This window comes from Stegodyphus dumicola, chromosome 6 (genome assembly GCF_044657685.1).
Source record: "Stegodyphus dumicola isolate Sdum_Otavi_A_Nest chromosome 6, ASM4465768v1".
NCBI lineage: Eukaryota > Metazoa > Arthropoda > Arachnida > Araneae > Eresidae > Stegodyphus > Stegodyphus dumicola.
In genome coordinates, this window is record NC_140773.1 from 143,932,088 (window position 1) to 143,949,573 (window position 17,486).

The window sequence follows — 17,486 nt, forward strand, 5'->3', positions numbered from 1 at the left end:
TTGAAACGCAATCACCCTTCCGAGTGCTAAATTTTATTATGTTAGAATACCCATTGCTTCGGATAATTTCGCATAAAAAAGTTTTCCTCCTTAGCCCTACTTTTGAAAAATTAAATAATTCTCTTTAGATTCTATAAGTAAAATTGTTTTGTCAAATTTAAGACAACGATCTCGCATATTATAATTATTTAAATTTAATGTATGAGTAAAGATGTGAGTTTAAGTTAGAAAATAACTTTAAAATTAACTTATTATATCAAATCGGAAGAGAAACACGCCAGTGTAAAATTTATAACTAGGCTATAAGAAGCAAACGTAGATTACATTAAATTTTGAATAAAAGTATCCATTTCAAGGGCAATCAAACATATGTTCTTCTTTAGCTGCAGGAAAAAAGAATTAATTGCCTTGCATCTTCAAAACTACACCAACCTAAGGTTGCTTTTTTGCCTAACTTTTAAAAGCTGTATCAGATATTTCTCCCGCTTTCTTAGCATGCCTTCGTGGTGTAGTGGTCAGCACACTCGGCGCTTATTCTAGAGGTCCGTGGTTCGATTCCCGGCGAAGGCGTTGCTCATTTTTCACATCTCCTGCTTCCCCACAAAAAAAAAAAAAAAAAAAAAAAAAATTATGTCTCTACAGTGGCACCCGAACTAAAAGGATGATGATTCTCCACACCCAGGATTTGGCGATTGGTCCCTTAAAAACCTCAGTCGCCCCTTAAAAGGAATAGTATATAAGGTATTCCTTCCGCCTCTTTAGCGTTCCTTCGTGGTGTAGTAGTCTACCTCTGGGCGCGTATTCTAGAGGTCCGTGGTTCGATTCCCGGCGAAGGCGTTGCTAATTTTTCATCTTTCCTTCTTAAAAAATAATTCTAATGTCTCTACAATCTTAGAAAGAGTAACAGAATTCTCCGAATTAGTATGCAGATAAATAAATGAAGAAACGTACAAGGACTGCAGCTTTCAAGAAAATGAAACTTTATTTTAAACGAGTATTTATCTATTAGTATATATCTAAAAGCATCTATTTTAAAATTAATAAATAAATAATATTAACTATTAAAACGTTTAATGTAAAATGCATACTGCAGGTAAAATCGTCTGTTCTAAATTATAGCTATTTTTCACGCGCAGCTCATTTTAAAGCTGGTTTTTCAAATTTAAAACGCTAATTAATTTTTTTGCTGTGAATTACTTCTTCGCGTTCAGTTTCAATGTCAGCATGACTTAACGTTGTCACTGCTCCCTTCTTTTTCAAAGAAGAAAAGCTCTATGAACTAGCGAACATGCAGGGATAAATAGAAGGGCTAGGTCATTCCTTTGTTCGACTCCTCGCCGACGCGAGTCTCAGAGAGGGAGGGAACCGGGAGTAATCTGACGTATCTCTGTTGCACCTGCTCTGATTTCGCGCCTTTAAAACTGTAGTTTCATTCAGTTGCGAGACGATTTTCTGGAGATCGCATATCCCAAATTCATTTTAATCATACATATTTGTTTTCTAATAATGCAAATATTTAAAATAATTTGTGTATATATAGTTTTAGTCAGTTTTCCTTTTAAATTCTATATTTAAAGTATTCTTTATGTAATATGTCTTCTTGTGCTGTAGCAACGTGCCGCAACACTTATAGAAATACGAAAGGAAGAGATATTGTATTTCTTGCTTTCCCCAAGGACAATTTGCTTTTGACGAAAGAATGGTTACATAAATGTCGAAGACAGGATTCTATTAATGTGAAAAAAGCAAGAATTTGCAGCGAACATTTTCTGTGCAGTGATTATGAAGATAACATGAGAAATCGCTTGCTTGGATTGCCGCAAAAGAAACTGTTGAAATGCAATGCTGTGCCGAAAGTAAATTTATCGTGTGCAGTAAACAAAATAACACCAAGAAATCGGAGAGATTTGAAAAAACTAATGCAGAGTGCTTTTGAAAGACTACAGGAATTAAGCCCAAGAAAATTTATTTTGAGGCCGAGAACGAAATTGAAGCTGACAATAATAAATCAAATGTGAATGATTTTGAAATAAAACTCACAAGTGACAATGCCCTATGTGACAATATCCCTGAGTGCCCTAAGTGTAAAGATAAACAAGAATGTATTGATAATTTGAAGAACAAAATAATATCCTTAGAAAATTGTAATAAAATATTGACAAATAGAGAAAAGAAAGATTTTAGAATGTTTGCTCAGCGACAAAGAAGGTGGACGACATTTAGAAAGAAATTTGTATCGGAAATTCAGAAATTAAAATCCCAAACAGCGAAATTTAGGAAAAAACAGAACAGATCGGAGAATTTGGAAAAACGTCTAAAGCATATTTTTATAAAGACGCAGATTAACGCATTGCTAGAAAAGAAGGAAAAAATCCGGTGGACTAGTGAAGATATTTCACGTTGCATTGTCATAAGAGCTCTGTCATCTAAAAGCTACGATTTTTGGAAAGAAAAAATGGGAATTCCTTTACCTAGCACTAGCACATTTATATGCGGATATTTAGGACTGCACTAAATTTTCATGTAGTCCAGGAATTCAGAGTGATGTTCTTGCTGTAATGAAGGAAAGATGCCAATATTTGAATTCTGTAGAAAAAATATGCGTTCTCAGTTTCGACGAAATGCACATAGATTCTAAACTCTGCTATGACTCTAAACTGGACCAAAATCGGTCCTTTTCAAAAAGTGCAGTTTGTTTTAATAAGAGGTCTCATTTCGCAGTGGAAACAACCAATATTTTTTGATTTTAACACTCCAATGAAGAAAAAACTTCTTTTTTCACTCATAAGACATATTCAATCATCTAGAGTAGAAGTGAAAGCAATAGTGTCTGATTTAGGAGGATCTACTACTTTGTGGAAAGAGTTACAGATTTCGATTAATAGTTCTCATTTTCCAAATCCAGTATTCCAAACGAAAAAAATATGGTTTTTTTCAGATTTAGCGCACTGCCTCAAATTACTGAGTGTTGGTGTATTTAATTATGACAAAGCACACTAGGGCTATCTGCCTAAGGGGAGGGATGCCTTCGTGGAGGACTTTCTAAGGGAAACTGTCTCGTATACACGTTACACATGGGGAAAACCACGAAAACGCCCATGCAGCCAGCCCGTTCGCGGGATTCGAACCTCGGACCGAACTACCAGTGTTCAGCGACTTTACCGCTCGGCCTCTGGTGGGCTCAAATTACTGAGAAACCACTTTTTAGATAAAGGATTTGTTTTAGAAGATGGAACTGTTTTAAATGTTGATATTATTAAAGAGAATTAAATTTTGTCACAAACTATAACCAAACTATTTAATGGTCAAGGGAAACGAGAGACAAAAAGTAAGTATATATAATATGTTTTGATTTGAAATATTTCTAGATTGCATTTTAGAAGTTAATAGCATAAAGCATATTTCAAATGAGAACTAATTCTGTTAAGATATTGTTACAGTTATTTTTATTGTATCCTCTGTTATTATTGATTCAATTTTGTGCTAGCTTAGCATTCTAGATAAAATATATATAAAGTATAATATTAAAGTAATTGGCATAAGAAGACCTGCCCCCTTAACCCCCACTTTTGAAAAATTAAATAATTATTTTAGGTACTGTGAATAAAGTTGTTTTGTCTAAATTAAGATAACAATCTTACATGTATTTATTTAAATGAAATATTGATGTAAGCCTAAGTTACAAAATTATTTTTTAAAAAATATATGTTATTATAATGAATCGGGAGAAAAATATGCTAATGTAAAATTTACAATTAGGCTGAAACTCAAACTTAGATTAGCAGAAATTTTGCCATATATAACCATACACGTTTAAAACTATGCCAATTTAAGGTTATTATTTTGATTAATTTTAAATAGCTGTTATTATAGTTATCTTAGCAGTAGTACAGTTCTCTTAGTTAACATGCAGATAAAGAAATGATTAGAAACAAACAGGCATTTAAAGAAAAAAAAAATCCCTGCAAATAAAAAAAGGAACTTTATGCTAAGAGTAGCGCATTTTATCTATTATTTTAAAATTGAGTAAGTACTATTAAATTTTGTAATGTTCAGTGCAAAATGCATACTGCAGTAACATTGTCTCTTCCAAATTATAGCTACCTTTCACACACAGCTCATTTTAAACGCTGATTCTTCAAATTTAAAACGCTAATTTCTATGTTGTCAATTGCATCTCCGCGCTCAGTGCCATCATTGCTACGTCATCACTCCTCACTGCCTGTTTCAGGGGGAAACGCTCTATGAGCTAGCCCTTCTCTTTAGTCCTGGCGAACATGGAGGTAGGAAGTTTATTCTTACCTCCATGCTAGCGAACTAGTCCTCCTTTTTTTTTTTGTGTGTGTGTGTGTGTGTGTGCGTGTGCCTTCGGGGTTAGGTGCTACAACGTGGTTATCTTTCGCCATCATTTTTACCAAAATTCTTTTGATCGCTTCTGTATTTTCCCAGACGGTCGTTATCTTTTATGTGGGGAGAGGGAGCTGGTTGCAGCCGTTCTACAAGTCTTATTTCCTATAACTGTCAATACGTATCTATTTGTCCCTACTAATGTGATTTACTTAGTTTTTCTTCTAAGAATTAGGTCTTTACTAGATAGTTGTAAAATACTGCGGAGATGATAGGCATATGTCTTTTATCGTCACCATCCTCTTTATAATGAGGTAGGTACTTTGACAAAAGCAATTCCCAATATCTTACTCTTTATTAGTGTCTCGATACCCATAAAACTACTTCTACTGTCTGTTGGGTGGCTCTAGTGCCACCGGCCTAGTGCGTTGAACTCATTCCCAAAAGAGCCTTAATGATTTTGTTCCCATGTGAGCCTTAGAGCAGAGGATTCAGTAATTTTAGATCGAGAAATATCCGCTGATTTCATTTGTAACATTCTTGTTTGTTTTTCCATCCTCTTCTACAAATAAAAGAACGTAAAGTCAGTATATTAAAGCTATTATTAAAGCTATATTCAAAGGCATAAGACTTTTTTTTTTTTTTTTGGTTTTATTTTTTTAGTTGAATTATTTCTCATTCGAAAAGAATATTGCATAAATATTTTAGTCTTCGTTTACTTTGTATTATTTTATTGGAAGCTTTTAACCTCATTTCACGCGTTTCCACCATTTTCACGTTTACTTGTAAGTCATCAGAATGGTTGCTAATTTTTCCCGACATGTTCTAAAATAACTCATGTTTCTGTACTTCAGGTTTTGCTTTATGTTTTGTTTATATATAACTCGGATTAGAATACTTCTGTGCAACTGTTAGTTCGGCAAACCTTTTGCCTATTTCCGCTTTTACATGCGTATTTCAGTCTAAAAAAACTTCCATCATAAACTCTTGCTTTTTAGCCCTTCTCATTTTCAATACATTCCATTTTACTAAGACGTTATTAAAGAACTCCCAACGTAACCAGTACAATGCGAGAGTATAATACAAACAAAAAACAAAAAATCTGATGTGGAAACGACATGTCTTCTTTGTATGGCCTATTAAAGGACCAATACTGCACCAAGAGATATATTTCATTGTTTGTCCAAAATTAGTTTTTTTTTTTTTTTAAATTTTTTATTAGAAATTGCCAAACTTTCGTCATTTGAAACAGTTCAGTAACTGGAATTATATGACTACGACCAACGATTGTGAAAATAAAGGTCGGGTAAGGACTACCTTTAAGCCGGGTAAAGGAGTAGGCATATAAATGTAAAATATAAAAATATAACAGAATTTATTCAAATTAAACTTAATTGGAACAAATTAACAACAGTCCTTTAAAGTCCTAATTTTATTTGCTCATGGAGGCTGGCAGCCTAAGGGGAGGAATCCCTTCGGGGGGGGGACTTATGTAAGAAAAAGTGGCTCATATTCTCCTTGCACATGGGGGAAAAGCAGAAAAGTCAACCATGGTGCCATCTATTTCGGCTAAGTTTGTTTCCGAAATAATACTGTCAGCATTCAGCAGTATTTACTCCCCCGACAACTAGCAGAACCACTTAAATTAGGAGCCAGGCTATTAGTTCCTAATTTACTATGCGTTATTAATTTACTATTTAAAATATTCTTATATTCTGAGCCCTAAAAAAACAGAGTTTAAGTTTAAGTTTTTTTAACGAGTTAGCTTTTAAACTATCAAGCCTAACAGTTACATGTGTTATTATTGTATACACTTGGTATTCTTGGAATATGAGCTAAACAAGGGGATGGATATCCCTCCGCATTATTCACCTGGGAAGATTAAACATGTGTTCAGAAAAGTGGCATAAGGTTTATCTTTCAAGCTGAGGTGTCAAAACAATATTGCAATTTTAAATGTTTGGCTGAGTAGCCAGAAAACGTTCTACTGCACGATCATGAGTCTTCCCACCGATATCAATAAACACTTCGCATAGCGCTCTGTCCTTAAAACAAATATATGTATACTTAGTCATCCCGATTTGCCTCCTTGCGATTGATTTGCTTAACCAAAAAATAAAATTGTCTCTCATTTTTTTTTTTTTTTTTTTTTTTTTTGAGTGGAAGAGACAAGAGGAATTTGATATCTATGCATAGCAGCATGTTAAAAACAAACCTTCACAAACTTTCTCATTCATTACCTGTCGTACTTGCATTAACGCAGGAAGCTGAGATATTGTAAGCTCTATCATCTACACTTTTAATCTTAAACCTCGATTACTTGAGCATCCATAATTTGGAATTTTCGACAAAATAGTTGTTGGAACTAGGAATTTGAATGTATGTCGAAGTGAATATCGGACATCAAACTCGTTCGAGATCGAAAATGGCCCACCAGCAACGAGCGGTAAAATCGCTGAACACTAGTAGTTCGAACCCGGATTGTAATCCAGTCTGGCTGCAAGGGCTTTTCGTGGTTTTCCATATGTGAAACGTGTATATGGGCCAGTTTTCCTTAAAAAGCCTTCCACGAAGGCATCTCTCCCTTATGCAGATAGCCCTAGCATGCTTTACCATGATAAACTAAACCAAACCAAGCCAAAGTCGAAAATCGAACTAATTCAATGTTGAATTTTCAACATTTTACATTTGCCGGAGGGGGTGCTACTTTATTTTTGGCTCATCTTCCTTTTCCCCATAAAATCAAAAATTTTATGCATGATATACATATTTTATAGCTCATGGTTTCAAATTAAAATTTAACAAGATAATTTAAGCTGTAAGAGTTTGACAGTTTGGGTTATATTCCAGCTTTTAGTAAAAATATATGAAACATAAATTTTCGCATTAATCCTCTTATAAAGAATGTTTGATGTTGCTAGTTTTCTCTCATTCTATTACAGATTATGTAAAAAAGTGATGTTTAAGATGGAAATTATTGGTCTAAAAATTATAAAAATAATATTGTTGCGTGCGTACGGGCTCGTAATAGATTGAATGCCGATAAAAAAATTAGTAAAATGTATTCTTATCACAAGAAATGTAACAAAACGCTAGGTTTTTTTCCTCAAAGATATTCGTACAATATCACACAGTAAGTATATTTTAAACTACTAAAACGCAATAAACTTACTTAAATAGAACGCAATCCAAAGCGCAGAGAAAGCTAATTCGATCTCACCGCGAATTCGCTACAGTCAACAACAGTTATCTAAACAACTGAACTGAACTGAGATGTTTTTCTTCGGCTTTTTACAGCTTTTTAATCAGTCACGAGAAGCTTCTGGTAATTTCTGTTTTCTCGAAATTTCTGGAAAGCAAAAGAGTAGAATTATGGTTACGACTGACACACTAGTCAATTGCATTTATTCGAATTAAATATAAATTACCGAGATAAACTTTTATTCGATGTTAAATGCACGTTCTCTTGTATTTTTAATTTTCCAGCGTAGCTTTCTCTTAAAATTCGTCACGCGCTGCATTGCACGGGGAAATAAAACAATTTTAATTACAATTCTACTAAAAATAGCCAAACGATTTAGGTTGTTTTCACCCGATATAAGGATCGGGGCACTCGGTGGGATAGAATAAACGCTACCTTCTGCTGACCAGAAACGTTTGTGGATGCCTTAATTCTTCGTCATTTGGTATTAACTCAAATATTCGTCTTTTGGGCTTTGCTTTAAACTTTATTTACAGATAAAAAGTATAAAAAATGAAAAGATGCCTGCCTAAAGATGCAACTTAAATTTTAAAAGAATTTGACAAGAATACAAAGTTTATGGAAGTGTAAAGGTCGAAAAATCTCAATATTCTTTTATCAATATTGAAAACAAATGTAGGAGAAGAACCGTGGAAACAAATTTAGAAGGAAATTAGAAGAAAGAACAGCAATTTAAATCCATTTCAAAGAAGTGACGTGTTCAAGGAGAAAACCCGCAGGTTTAAATTATATTCTGCTAACGTTTTGCCCAAAGTGCAGTGAGTCAAATATACGAAAAAATGAACCTGTGCTAACGGAAAGAAACATAAAAACTATCACAGCGTGTGAAAGTGAAGGGCGACTGTTTATCGACTAAATGGTTGCAAAAATTTAAATTACATCCCAGAACAGCATATATATCATAAACGAAGAATCCTAAGATATATCAGTCGAACTACTTAAAATTCAAGAATTTATCCAAAGACGTATATGGATATCATCTAAAAACTTTTACAATATTGATGAAACCAGTTTCTCCTTTCATCTCATGACTTCAAAATACCTACTTTCAGTAGCATGATAAAAGTCGATTCCTTATTTTACCGTCACCCAATATTTATGAAATGGAATCCGATACCTTTATTTATATGAATATAAGAAATACTATGATGTTTCCAAAATGCTTGTGGTGTATAGCGAACAAAACATAAAGCTGTTGATTTTTAATTTATTTGCGAAGTGCATGAAGAAAAACAATAAGGCATTGCGACGAAAATATTTGATGTAGAACAGCACTTGACTTTCTTATACGGCTTATTCAATTATAGACATTTTTTTTGGTTGCATTTAAATTTATTTCCTCGAATTTCATTAGAGATATATTTCTAATTCAATCAATTCAGCTTTCTATTCGCGGAAAGGCAAAAATGCATAAAAACTCAATCCTCACTAAAAATACAGAAAAACGTAAACACCAAATACAGTTAAAATTAACGTTTCTATGCCAAAGCAATCAATTCCGCCAGTAGGTAGGAAGACAAAATTTTCAGTGCACAAAATTGAAAATTAAGTTTCTGCCACACTGGCCGAAACAACACTGAAGTTGAACACCAACTAACTAAATTCACTGTTCTACAGAGAGTTTCAAATGTAAACAAATGGCGGCCTCATTAGGCTTAGACCACTTAAACTTTTAAACTGTTGATAATTCTACAACTATTGCATGCATATATACATATTAACTAAACATACAAAAACCTTAATCGACACATAAGAACAACATAATTCGATCACTTTTAAAGCAAAAAATGCACAGTTTACCGACAGATATGAATTAAAAAAAAACTGAGCTCACCAAGCCGGGTGACAGAGTGGCATTGTATATATATATACATACACATACACATATATTTATATACTTGTATGTTTGCTGTCTCGCCGATTGCTACGAAAAAAAAGAGATGTACAACTACATGTTATAGCAGTTCTTATAAACAAAATTTCAACGTTTGTACAGCTACTCATTTTTGAACTATGTGAGATACATACCTACGCCCAGACGTCACCAAAAGAAATCTCTTTTGATCCATTTTACATTCCGTTTTGGAAAAAAGAGCTTTTTTTACTGTCCGTACGTACAGATACTACAATTATTGCATACGTGCGCAATAGTTGTAGATGTTACGCGAAAACGTTCAGATCGATTCGAGAGCAGTTAAAATAGCTATTTTCGTTGAAATACGATATCTGAGTTTTTTCGTGATTATAATGCTTCCTTTACTTCGTGTAAGGAAGTAAAAAGTGATTGTTTGCATAAATCGAGCATTAAAAAAAAAAAAAAAAAATATTTACATTTTTTTAAAATCTTATGGTATTTGTTTCGTGCGATTTTAAATACAAAATATTTTGCTAAAAAATATAAATAATGTTTTGACCGCTCGGTGGCGAAGTAGCTAACGCGTCGTGCAGCTGCACCACAAGTCCGAGGTTCGATCCCCGGGCTGGGCCGTCACCATCGAGATAGATAAGGCCTGCGCTCTGAAACGAAACTGGCTTGTGACGTCACGCTTAAGGGACCCTCAGCAAACATTTTGTTGGCTTTTATAAGTTGTAATTTTTTATTTATTATGTTTTAAGAATTGAATTTATGTTTACTTTTGACATCTGAAGCATCATCCCTTGTAATAATTACTAACACTAGTAATATAAAAATTGTCAGCAAAATTTATGATTATTTATTTTAATTGGAAACTAATTTTATATGAAATAACTGTCCTAAGGGGTTAAAAGCATAACACTTATTTCATTACATAATATGTAGAATATCAAATGCAGAGTAAATTGATTCTTGACAGAGTACTGTGTTCTTAAATTTAAATATCAATGTTTTTTGCAAATCATTAAATATCATTTTATCATGATGAAACTTAAATGCATATGTTTAGCTAATATAGCTTCTGTTCACTTTTATATATGTTATTATCATGCAATCAGTTTGTTTAAAATTTGTTATGCAATATAAATCTTTCTGAGAATGATAGAAAAGTTTCTAAAGTAATGTATATAAGATTCATATTAAGGTAATTAAACTGGGAAACTGCAAAATGAAATTTTAAAAATGTACAGTTATTGAAGAAGCAGTAGTAATTGAATTCATATGTAGACATACTTGTTTTCATTGTATTTCAATTCAGTGCAATTTTAAAAACATTTTTTTTAATTATCTTTTAAATTACAATCTTTAATTTGAGTACGTGGTACCACCAAAAGCTATGTAAGTTAAGTTAAAAAAATTGCTTACATTATACAGAAAAGTTTTGAACATGATGTTAGGATTTATATTTTCTTTTCATGTGGATATTAATAGAAAAAATATTTTCAGAACAGAGGTAACGCTAATAGTTAAATAGGTATGATGTAAATATTTGCAAGAAATTTCAGTTTCTAAAAGTTTTTTAAGCATTTCGTATATTTTAAAAATATTTTCAAAAAAATTGTGTATAACTTTATTTAAAATTTTTTTTTCCTGTCTTATTTAGAATTTTAATATTGATAGTCTTCAGAGCTATGTAATAAACATCATCTCAATTTAACTACAGATTCTGTCGAATAATTATGTAGCATTAAGAGGAAAACATTAACTGTAATACAGATTAACATACAATATGTAAGTAAGAAATAATTTTAAGACTAGACTATTTAGTAATTTATTACATTCAGAAAAATTTTCTGACTCATATAAGGCATTTAAATTTAATGTTAGTCTAAATATTAAGTAGTCTCTTGCATTCGTTTGATGTTTTATAATCCTGCTACATTAATATGATAGATATAAAAAACATGCAATAATTATAGAATGAGAGATAACATTCCCACTGGCAAACTAAAAGTTGTTAAAGTAGTGGGCGAAACAAAACTTTACTTGTTAAAGTAATGGGTGAAACAAAAAAATTTGATGCGGTGATGAGAATCAACGAGAGACACAAAGACAGTGCAGAAAAATCAAAGTAAAAATTTTAGCTACTTGAATTTTAAAACCAATTTTTCTTCAAAGAAATGATTTGCTTTTAAAAGCACCACACCATTCTCAAATAATTTTGTTTTGAAAATAAATACTAACAAAAGAAAATGAAAATATTTCATATTCGTATAAGCTTTGTAAAACATTATATTGCCGCTTGTAATTTTGTTTTAGACTGATTTTATAGTATGCGATACCAATTTCATACAATAGGTTTAGAAAAACGGGTGTTTAGCAAGGAAGCTAAACTGCGCGAAGACCGGTCCCCTAGCAGTGACGTAGTAACTCAGCGCGCAGGTCTTATCTATCTCGATGGTGACGGCTGGGCAAGGTTGACTCAGCCTTCATCTTCAGAAGTGGGTCAAGTACCAAGTTCGCTTGGGGACTAAACATCGGGAATCCTGCGACAAGCTGACCACTTACCCAGGGCATATGATGATGAACTCCGTGGCTCAAGATCAAGAAAGCGGATTTCGGGGTACTGCAGGCAGTGGCCCAATAGGGCTGTTGCGCCACTGAGTTAAGTTTTTTTTTATGAATAATATTTTAAGAAATTGAAAATATGATGACAAAATTGCTTAAAGCAATGGCCAAACGATAAGGTTGCTTAAAGTAGTGTATTTAGCTCATCCTAAATTAAATTTGGGTATTACTGTATTTTCTCTTTCAATGTATGTAGTTTTCAAATGCATCGTATTCTGGGTCACAAAGTATTCTTTCGAAAGATATGAAATTCAAATAAATAAAATCAAATTCTCGAAAATTTATATTAATAAATATATTTAAAATACGCAATTCGAATGAATGAATAGAAAATCTGCAAATAATTTTTTTTAAAAGAAGCCATGCAATTCAAAGAATTAAAATGAAATTCTGAAAAGGTAAAAAATTATCTAAAAGTAATAGCTATTAAGATAAAAAATTATCTAAATGTAACAAATGATTAAAAAAATATAATGGGCTAATCTTTGGAATATGGTAACAGGTAGTCTGGCGACATTTTGGTAAGGCGATAAAAGATACTAGCTAGGACTTAAGCAATAATCTGAGAAGTACACAGTTCCAATCACAGATTATTTTGTCTCAGAGAGATCATGAGGCATGTCATGTGACATTTATGGACGAATCAAAGTTCTTTAATCCAAAAAGGGGGGGAATTTGCGAAAATATCTGCAGTACTTCATACCATTTTGTATGTTCAGCTTCATTCCATCTTGTATCTTTTGTGAAACAGTGTTGCTTAATATTTGGATCCCATGGCCCTCTCTAAAGTAAATTCCAAATTTTTATTGCATTTATGTGATCATCCAAAAGAGTTGCTTAAATGGTGTATGAGTGTAGGATTAATTGCAGAATGTCCAATATGTGGGAATGAAATGAGATTGTATGAAAGGAAGGATATTACAGGGAAGTTTGAATGGCGGTGCAAGAAATCTGGTGAAAATGGACATTTTATGAAACGGAGTGTAAGGAAAGGTACCTAGTTTGTTGAAAGTCGTTTGAGTAAGCGTAATTCGGCTACCAGATTGTTGGAACAAATGTTGAGTAAAAAATAAAATAAAAAATAAAAAAATAATAATAAAAAAAAAACCTTTACTTCGTAAAAACAAAATGGCGTCCAAAAAAAAAAAAAAAACTAGCAGGTTGCTATAGCAGGGTTGGTCGCCAAATTTTCGCCAAAAAATCGCCAAATTACCATAATCCGAAGATCCTGTGAAAATTTGAAAATATAACACTGATTTTTGTTGTTTGACTTCTAAATTAGTATTTGTTCGGCGTGTAGTGGTATCATAATTATAAAAAAAGTTGTTTGAAAGAATGGAGGTGTCACCTTTTTTTCCTGCCTGTGCACAATGAAAAGGAAAAGAAAATAGGTTACCATAAATTAAAAATTGCCCAAGTGAATTAATAATTCGCGGCGCAAACTGAAAGAAGTGCGCCAAGATAAATTTTTGAACTTCTAAGTTTTTCAGTATGTTCTTTAATATTTAGGTATAGTTTGAGTCGTAGAATTGAAATATGGAAAAAAATAGGTATGTCATTTCAGAAAAAAAAAAAAAAAAAAATGCGATTTTGTGTCAAAATACCTACGTTAGAACAATGCTGTATACAAATCTAGTACATATCCTAAGTTGCACATTCGAAACATGAAAAAAGCCAAGTTACATTTCGTCAATCGGCCTAATGGAACGGGAGATATCGAATTGTCTCATTAGTTTTGTGCAGAATTTACGTACGCACGTATTTCGCATAACTGAAAAAAGATTATCCATATAATGTTGAAATTTCGTATATTGGACTGTTATAATATGTAGTTGCGCTTCCTTTTTATTTCAATCACCAAGTATATATTTATATATCCACCTCCCTTAACAAGGCTTGTAAAAGTCCTTAGCCCGACCTTTATTTATTGGTCATAGACATATACTTCTAGTTACAGAAGTGTTTTAAACGATGAAAATATTCATGTTTTGGCAATGTTAAATTTAAAAAAAAAATTCAGCAAATAACGAAATCTAAATTTTAATGCTTTCTCTCGTTTCCCATACTTATATTTAGGGAAAGTTTTATACTCGTTATGAAAAAATAAAATTATTAGAAGTTTAACTCCTGTACAACTAAATGGAATGATTGTCACAACTAGAAATTGGAAGGTAGGTTAAAATGAATATCGAAACATACTATTCGAAATCCATACTGTTTCAATGTCGAATTTTTAATATTTATATTTTTGAGGAATGCGATTTTTCAGCTTATTGAAACTTGGCTGTATTTGGATTGATCATTCGCTTTTTTACATAAAAGCGAAAATCTTATGTACTATATATACCTATAGAGATATAACAGTATACCTAACAGTATAAACTAATTTTACGATTTTGACGGCTGTAGTAGAAATTAGTGAAATATAAATTATATGTTAATCCTCTTACAAACAAAACAAAAAAAAGTTTCAAATAGCTAATTTTTCCTCATATTATTACTTAATTTAAAATAATATATTCTTTAATATGTCATTGACTATTGGTCTTCAAAACTGTCAAAATTATGTGATGTAGAATATTGGCACCCGAAATTAATATCGGATTGCTAGTGGGACAGGATAACTGTTGTATTCTGTTGACCAAAAAAGCTTGGAAGATGCTTTTTCATTCCTGTATCACTTTTTAACTCAACTTTGTCTTCCAGATTTTACTTTAAGTTTGGTTTGCTATTAAAATGTCTAGAAAATGGAAAGCAGTCCTCCTTGAAAGGTACAACAGTACTTCTTTATTATAGCGGCCCCAGAAGTTGAATCATTCTCGCCAAAATCTGGCTGCGTGTAACCAGATTTTGGCGCCACTTAAAAGTATATATATATATATATATATATATATATATAGACCTCCCCACTTAATAGTATATTTGCATTTTGTTCGTGATGCATTTTTGCTCTCGCCGCGTGTTCATATTATTCATTTTTGATGATGCAATTACATCAAATAGCACCTCATGTAAATGATACATGTACAATGGTCAATCGTTATATAACCCCTTTTTAACTGGACATTGGTCATTTCCCACATACTTCTTCAGAATAAACATCTCAAACTCTGAGCAATGTGTATGTGGGAATAAAGGTGATTCAGTCCACTATATTACTCATTGTCCATTAACAAAGTCAACTCATATTAAATTGCCTAATTCAAATATCAATTCCTTCCTTCGTTTTGCAATTAACAACAAACATTTAAAAAATAAAATAGAAAATGCAATCAAATATCTCTTCAAAAGGCAAAAATTTATGTGAGCACCACTAAAGTAATTAATGTCAAAATTCATTTTTGAAGCTGCAATTCATCTAAAATTAAATAATTATCTTAAAAACAAATCCATGCACTAATAATGATATAGTAAAAAAGGGAAAAGAAGAGTAAGAAGGTAAGGATTCATATAATAAACTTTGCCTTAGGAACTATTATAAATTATGACTGTTGGCCTACTATTATTATACCTATTATAACTACTATAATTATATCTAATAGATATGATATCAATCATAGTGTCAATATACTATTATGTACTATTTTAAATACTAACTTTAAACCGAAGTGTAGTGGGACTATACATTATTTATAGTAAACATTGGGTGTCCCACTACACTTTCCACCTGAACCTGAATTCGCAATGTTTGTTTAAAAATGTATTCCTTCTTTTTCTGTGTGTGTGTGAATATAACGTTAACAGTTTTTAATTTAATAGGTGGATGACATATCACTTTTATAAAGAAAGAGGTCTTTAACCTGACAAACGAGTATGCGAAAATGGCCATAATATTAAATTTTATGTCAATAACAAAACCATTTGGTGGTGCAGTGCTAAAAATCGAAAAAAAAAAAAAAAAAAAAAAAGGGGGGGGGGGCTTCTGTGTTGGAAATTGGTTCAGCGGTTTCAGAATATCTTTCGTCACTGATATTAGATTTATTTTTTCTAGGAGTTGACGTCCATTAAATGGTGTAACAAACAGCTTAATATGTATGAAAGTGCTGCAGTTGATTGGAACAATTGCATGCGATAAAATGATAATAATAAGTATTCTTAGGAAACAACATGTGAGTATTACTGCTATTATTATATATTGTGTTGTAGCTCACCAGCGGCCGAGTGGTAAAAGTCGCTGAACAGTGGTAGTTCGGTCCGAGGTTCGAATCCCGCGAACGGGCTGGCTTCATGAGCGTTTTCGTTGTTTTCCCCATGTGTAACGTGTATACGAGTCAGTTCTCCTTAGAAAGTCCTCCACGAAGGCATCCCTACCCTTAGGCAGATAGCCCTAGTGTGCTTTGTCATAATTAATACACCAAACTATATATTGTGTTGTTTACTTTTACATTCGCGCTTCACGAGCTTGGCGATATTATAGCTGAGATCTTGGCGCAAATCTACTCTAAGTGAAAATTGCCAAGTAAGATTGACGTGCCCCTGTTACAAAAAAGTGCCAACACAACTGACTTTGAACTAAAGTTTTAAAAGAATTTGATAAGAATATAAAATCTATGGAACTATCGAAACAACTGAGCATTCTTGTGTCAACAAATCTTTCTGAAATAAATAAATTAGACAAAAGGTTATTAGTTTGCCGAAATCCGCATCAAAGAAATTGTGTGTTCAAGGAAAAATATCTGAAGTTCAAATCATGTTTTGCTGAGTTGCATGTTTGCTGAGTAGTGTAGGCCGTTAAATATTGCAGAGAAAGGGCCTATACCAGCGAAAAAGATGTGAAAGAAATAATATCGCGATGAGCGGCTGTTTTTTTCACTGAAGGTTTGTATAAACTTAAATCATATCGTACATGCAGAATTCAAAGATGTCTCAACCAAATTAATTGAATATACACGAGTTTATACAAAAACGTGTATAGATATCAGTTAAAAATATTTTCTGTTTTGAACGAAACTAGTCTTTCCTTTCATTTTATGCCTTGAAAATGTCTAGACTCTAAAGACCCTCAGTATCATGGACAAAATAGCTTCACTATTTTACTATGACCAATTACTGCTGAAACGGAAGGGGACACATTACTCATAAGAATGTCGAAGCTGTTTAAAAAGTGTGTATAGTATATAGCGAATAAAAAAGGGAGGATGTCTGCCTATATATCTACAGATTACTTCAAGAAAATCATTAAGACATTTTCTTGAGGCAGTAAGAGCCCACCAGCGGCCGAGCGGTAAAGTCGCTAAACACTGGTAGTTCGGTCCGAGGTTCGAATTTCGCGAACGGGCTGGCTGCATGGGTGTTTTCGTTGTTTTCCCCATGTGTAACGTATATACGAGCCAGTTTCCCTTAGAAAGTCCTCCACGAAGGCATCCGTCCTCTTAGGCAGATAGCCCTCGAGGC

General features: G+C 32.7%; 1 protein-coding gene across 1 annotated transcript in view; it reads left to right on the forward strand.

Moving 5' to 3' along the window:
* LOC118196388 (uncharacterized) overlaps positions 1-17,486 on the forward strand; it is a 310,238-nt gene that overhangs the window by 31,803 nt on the left and 260,949 nt on the right. The gene's annotated exons all lie outside the window — the stretch shown is intronic.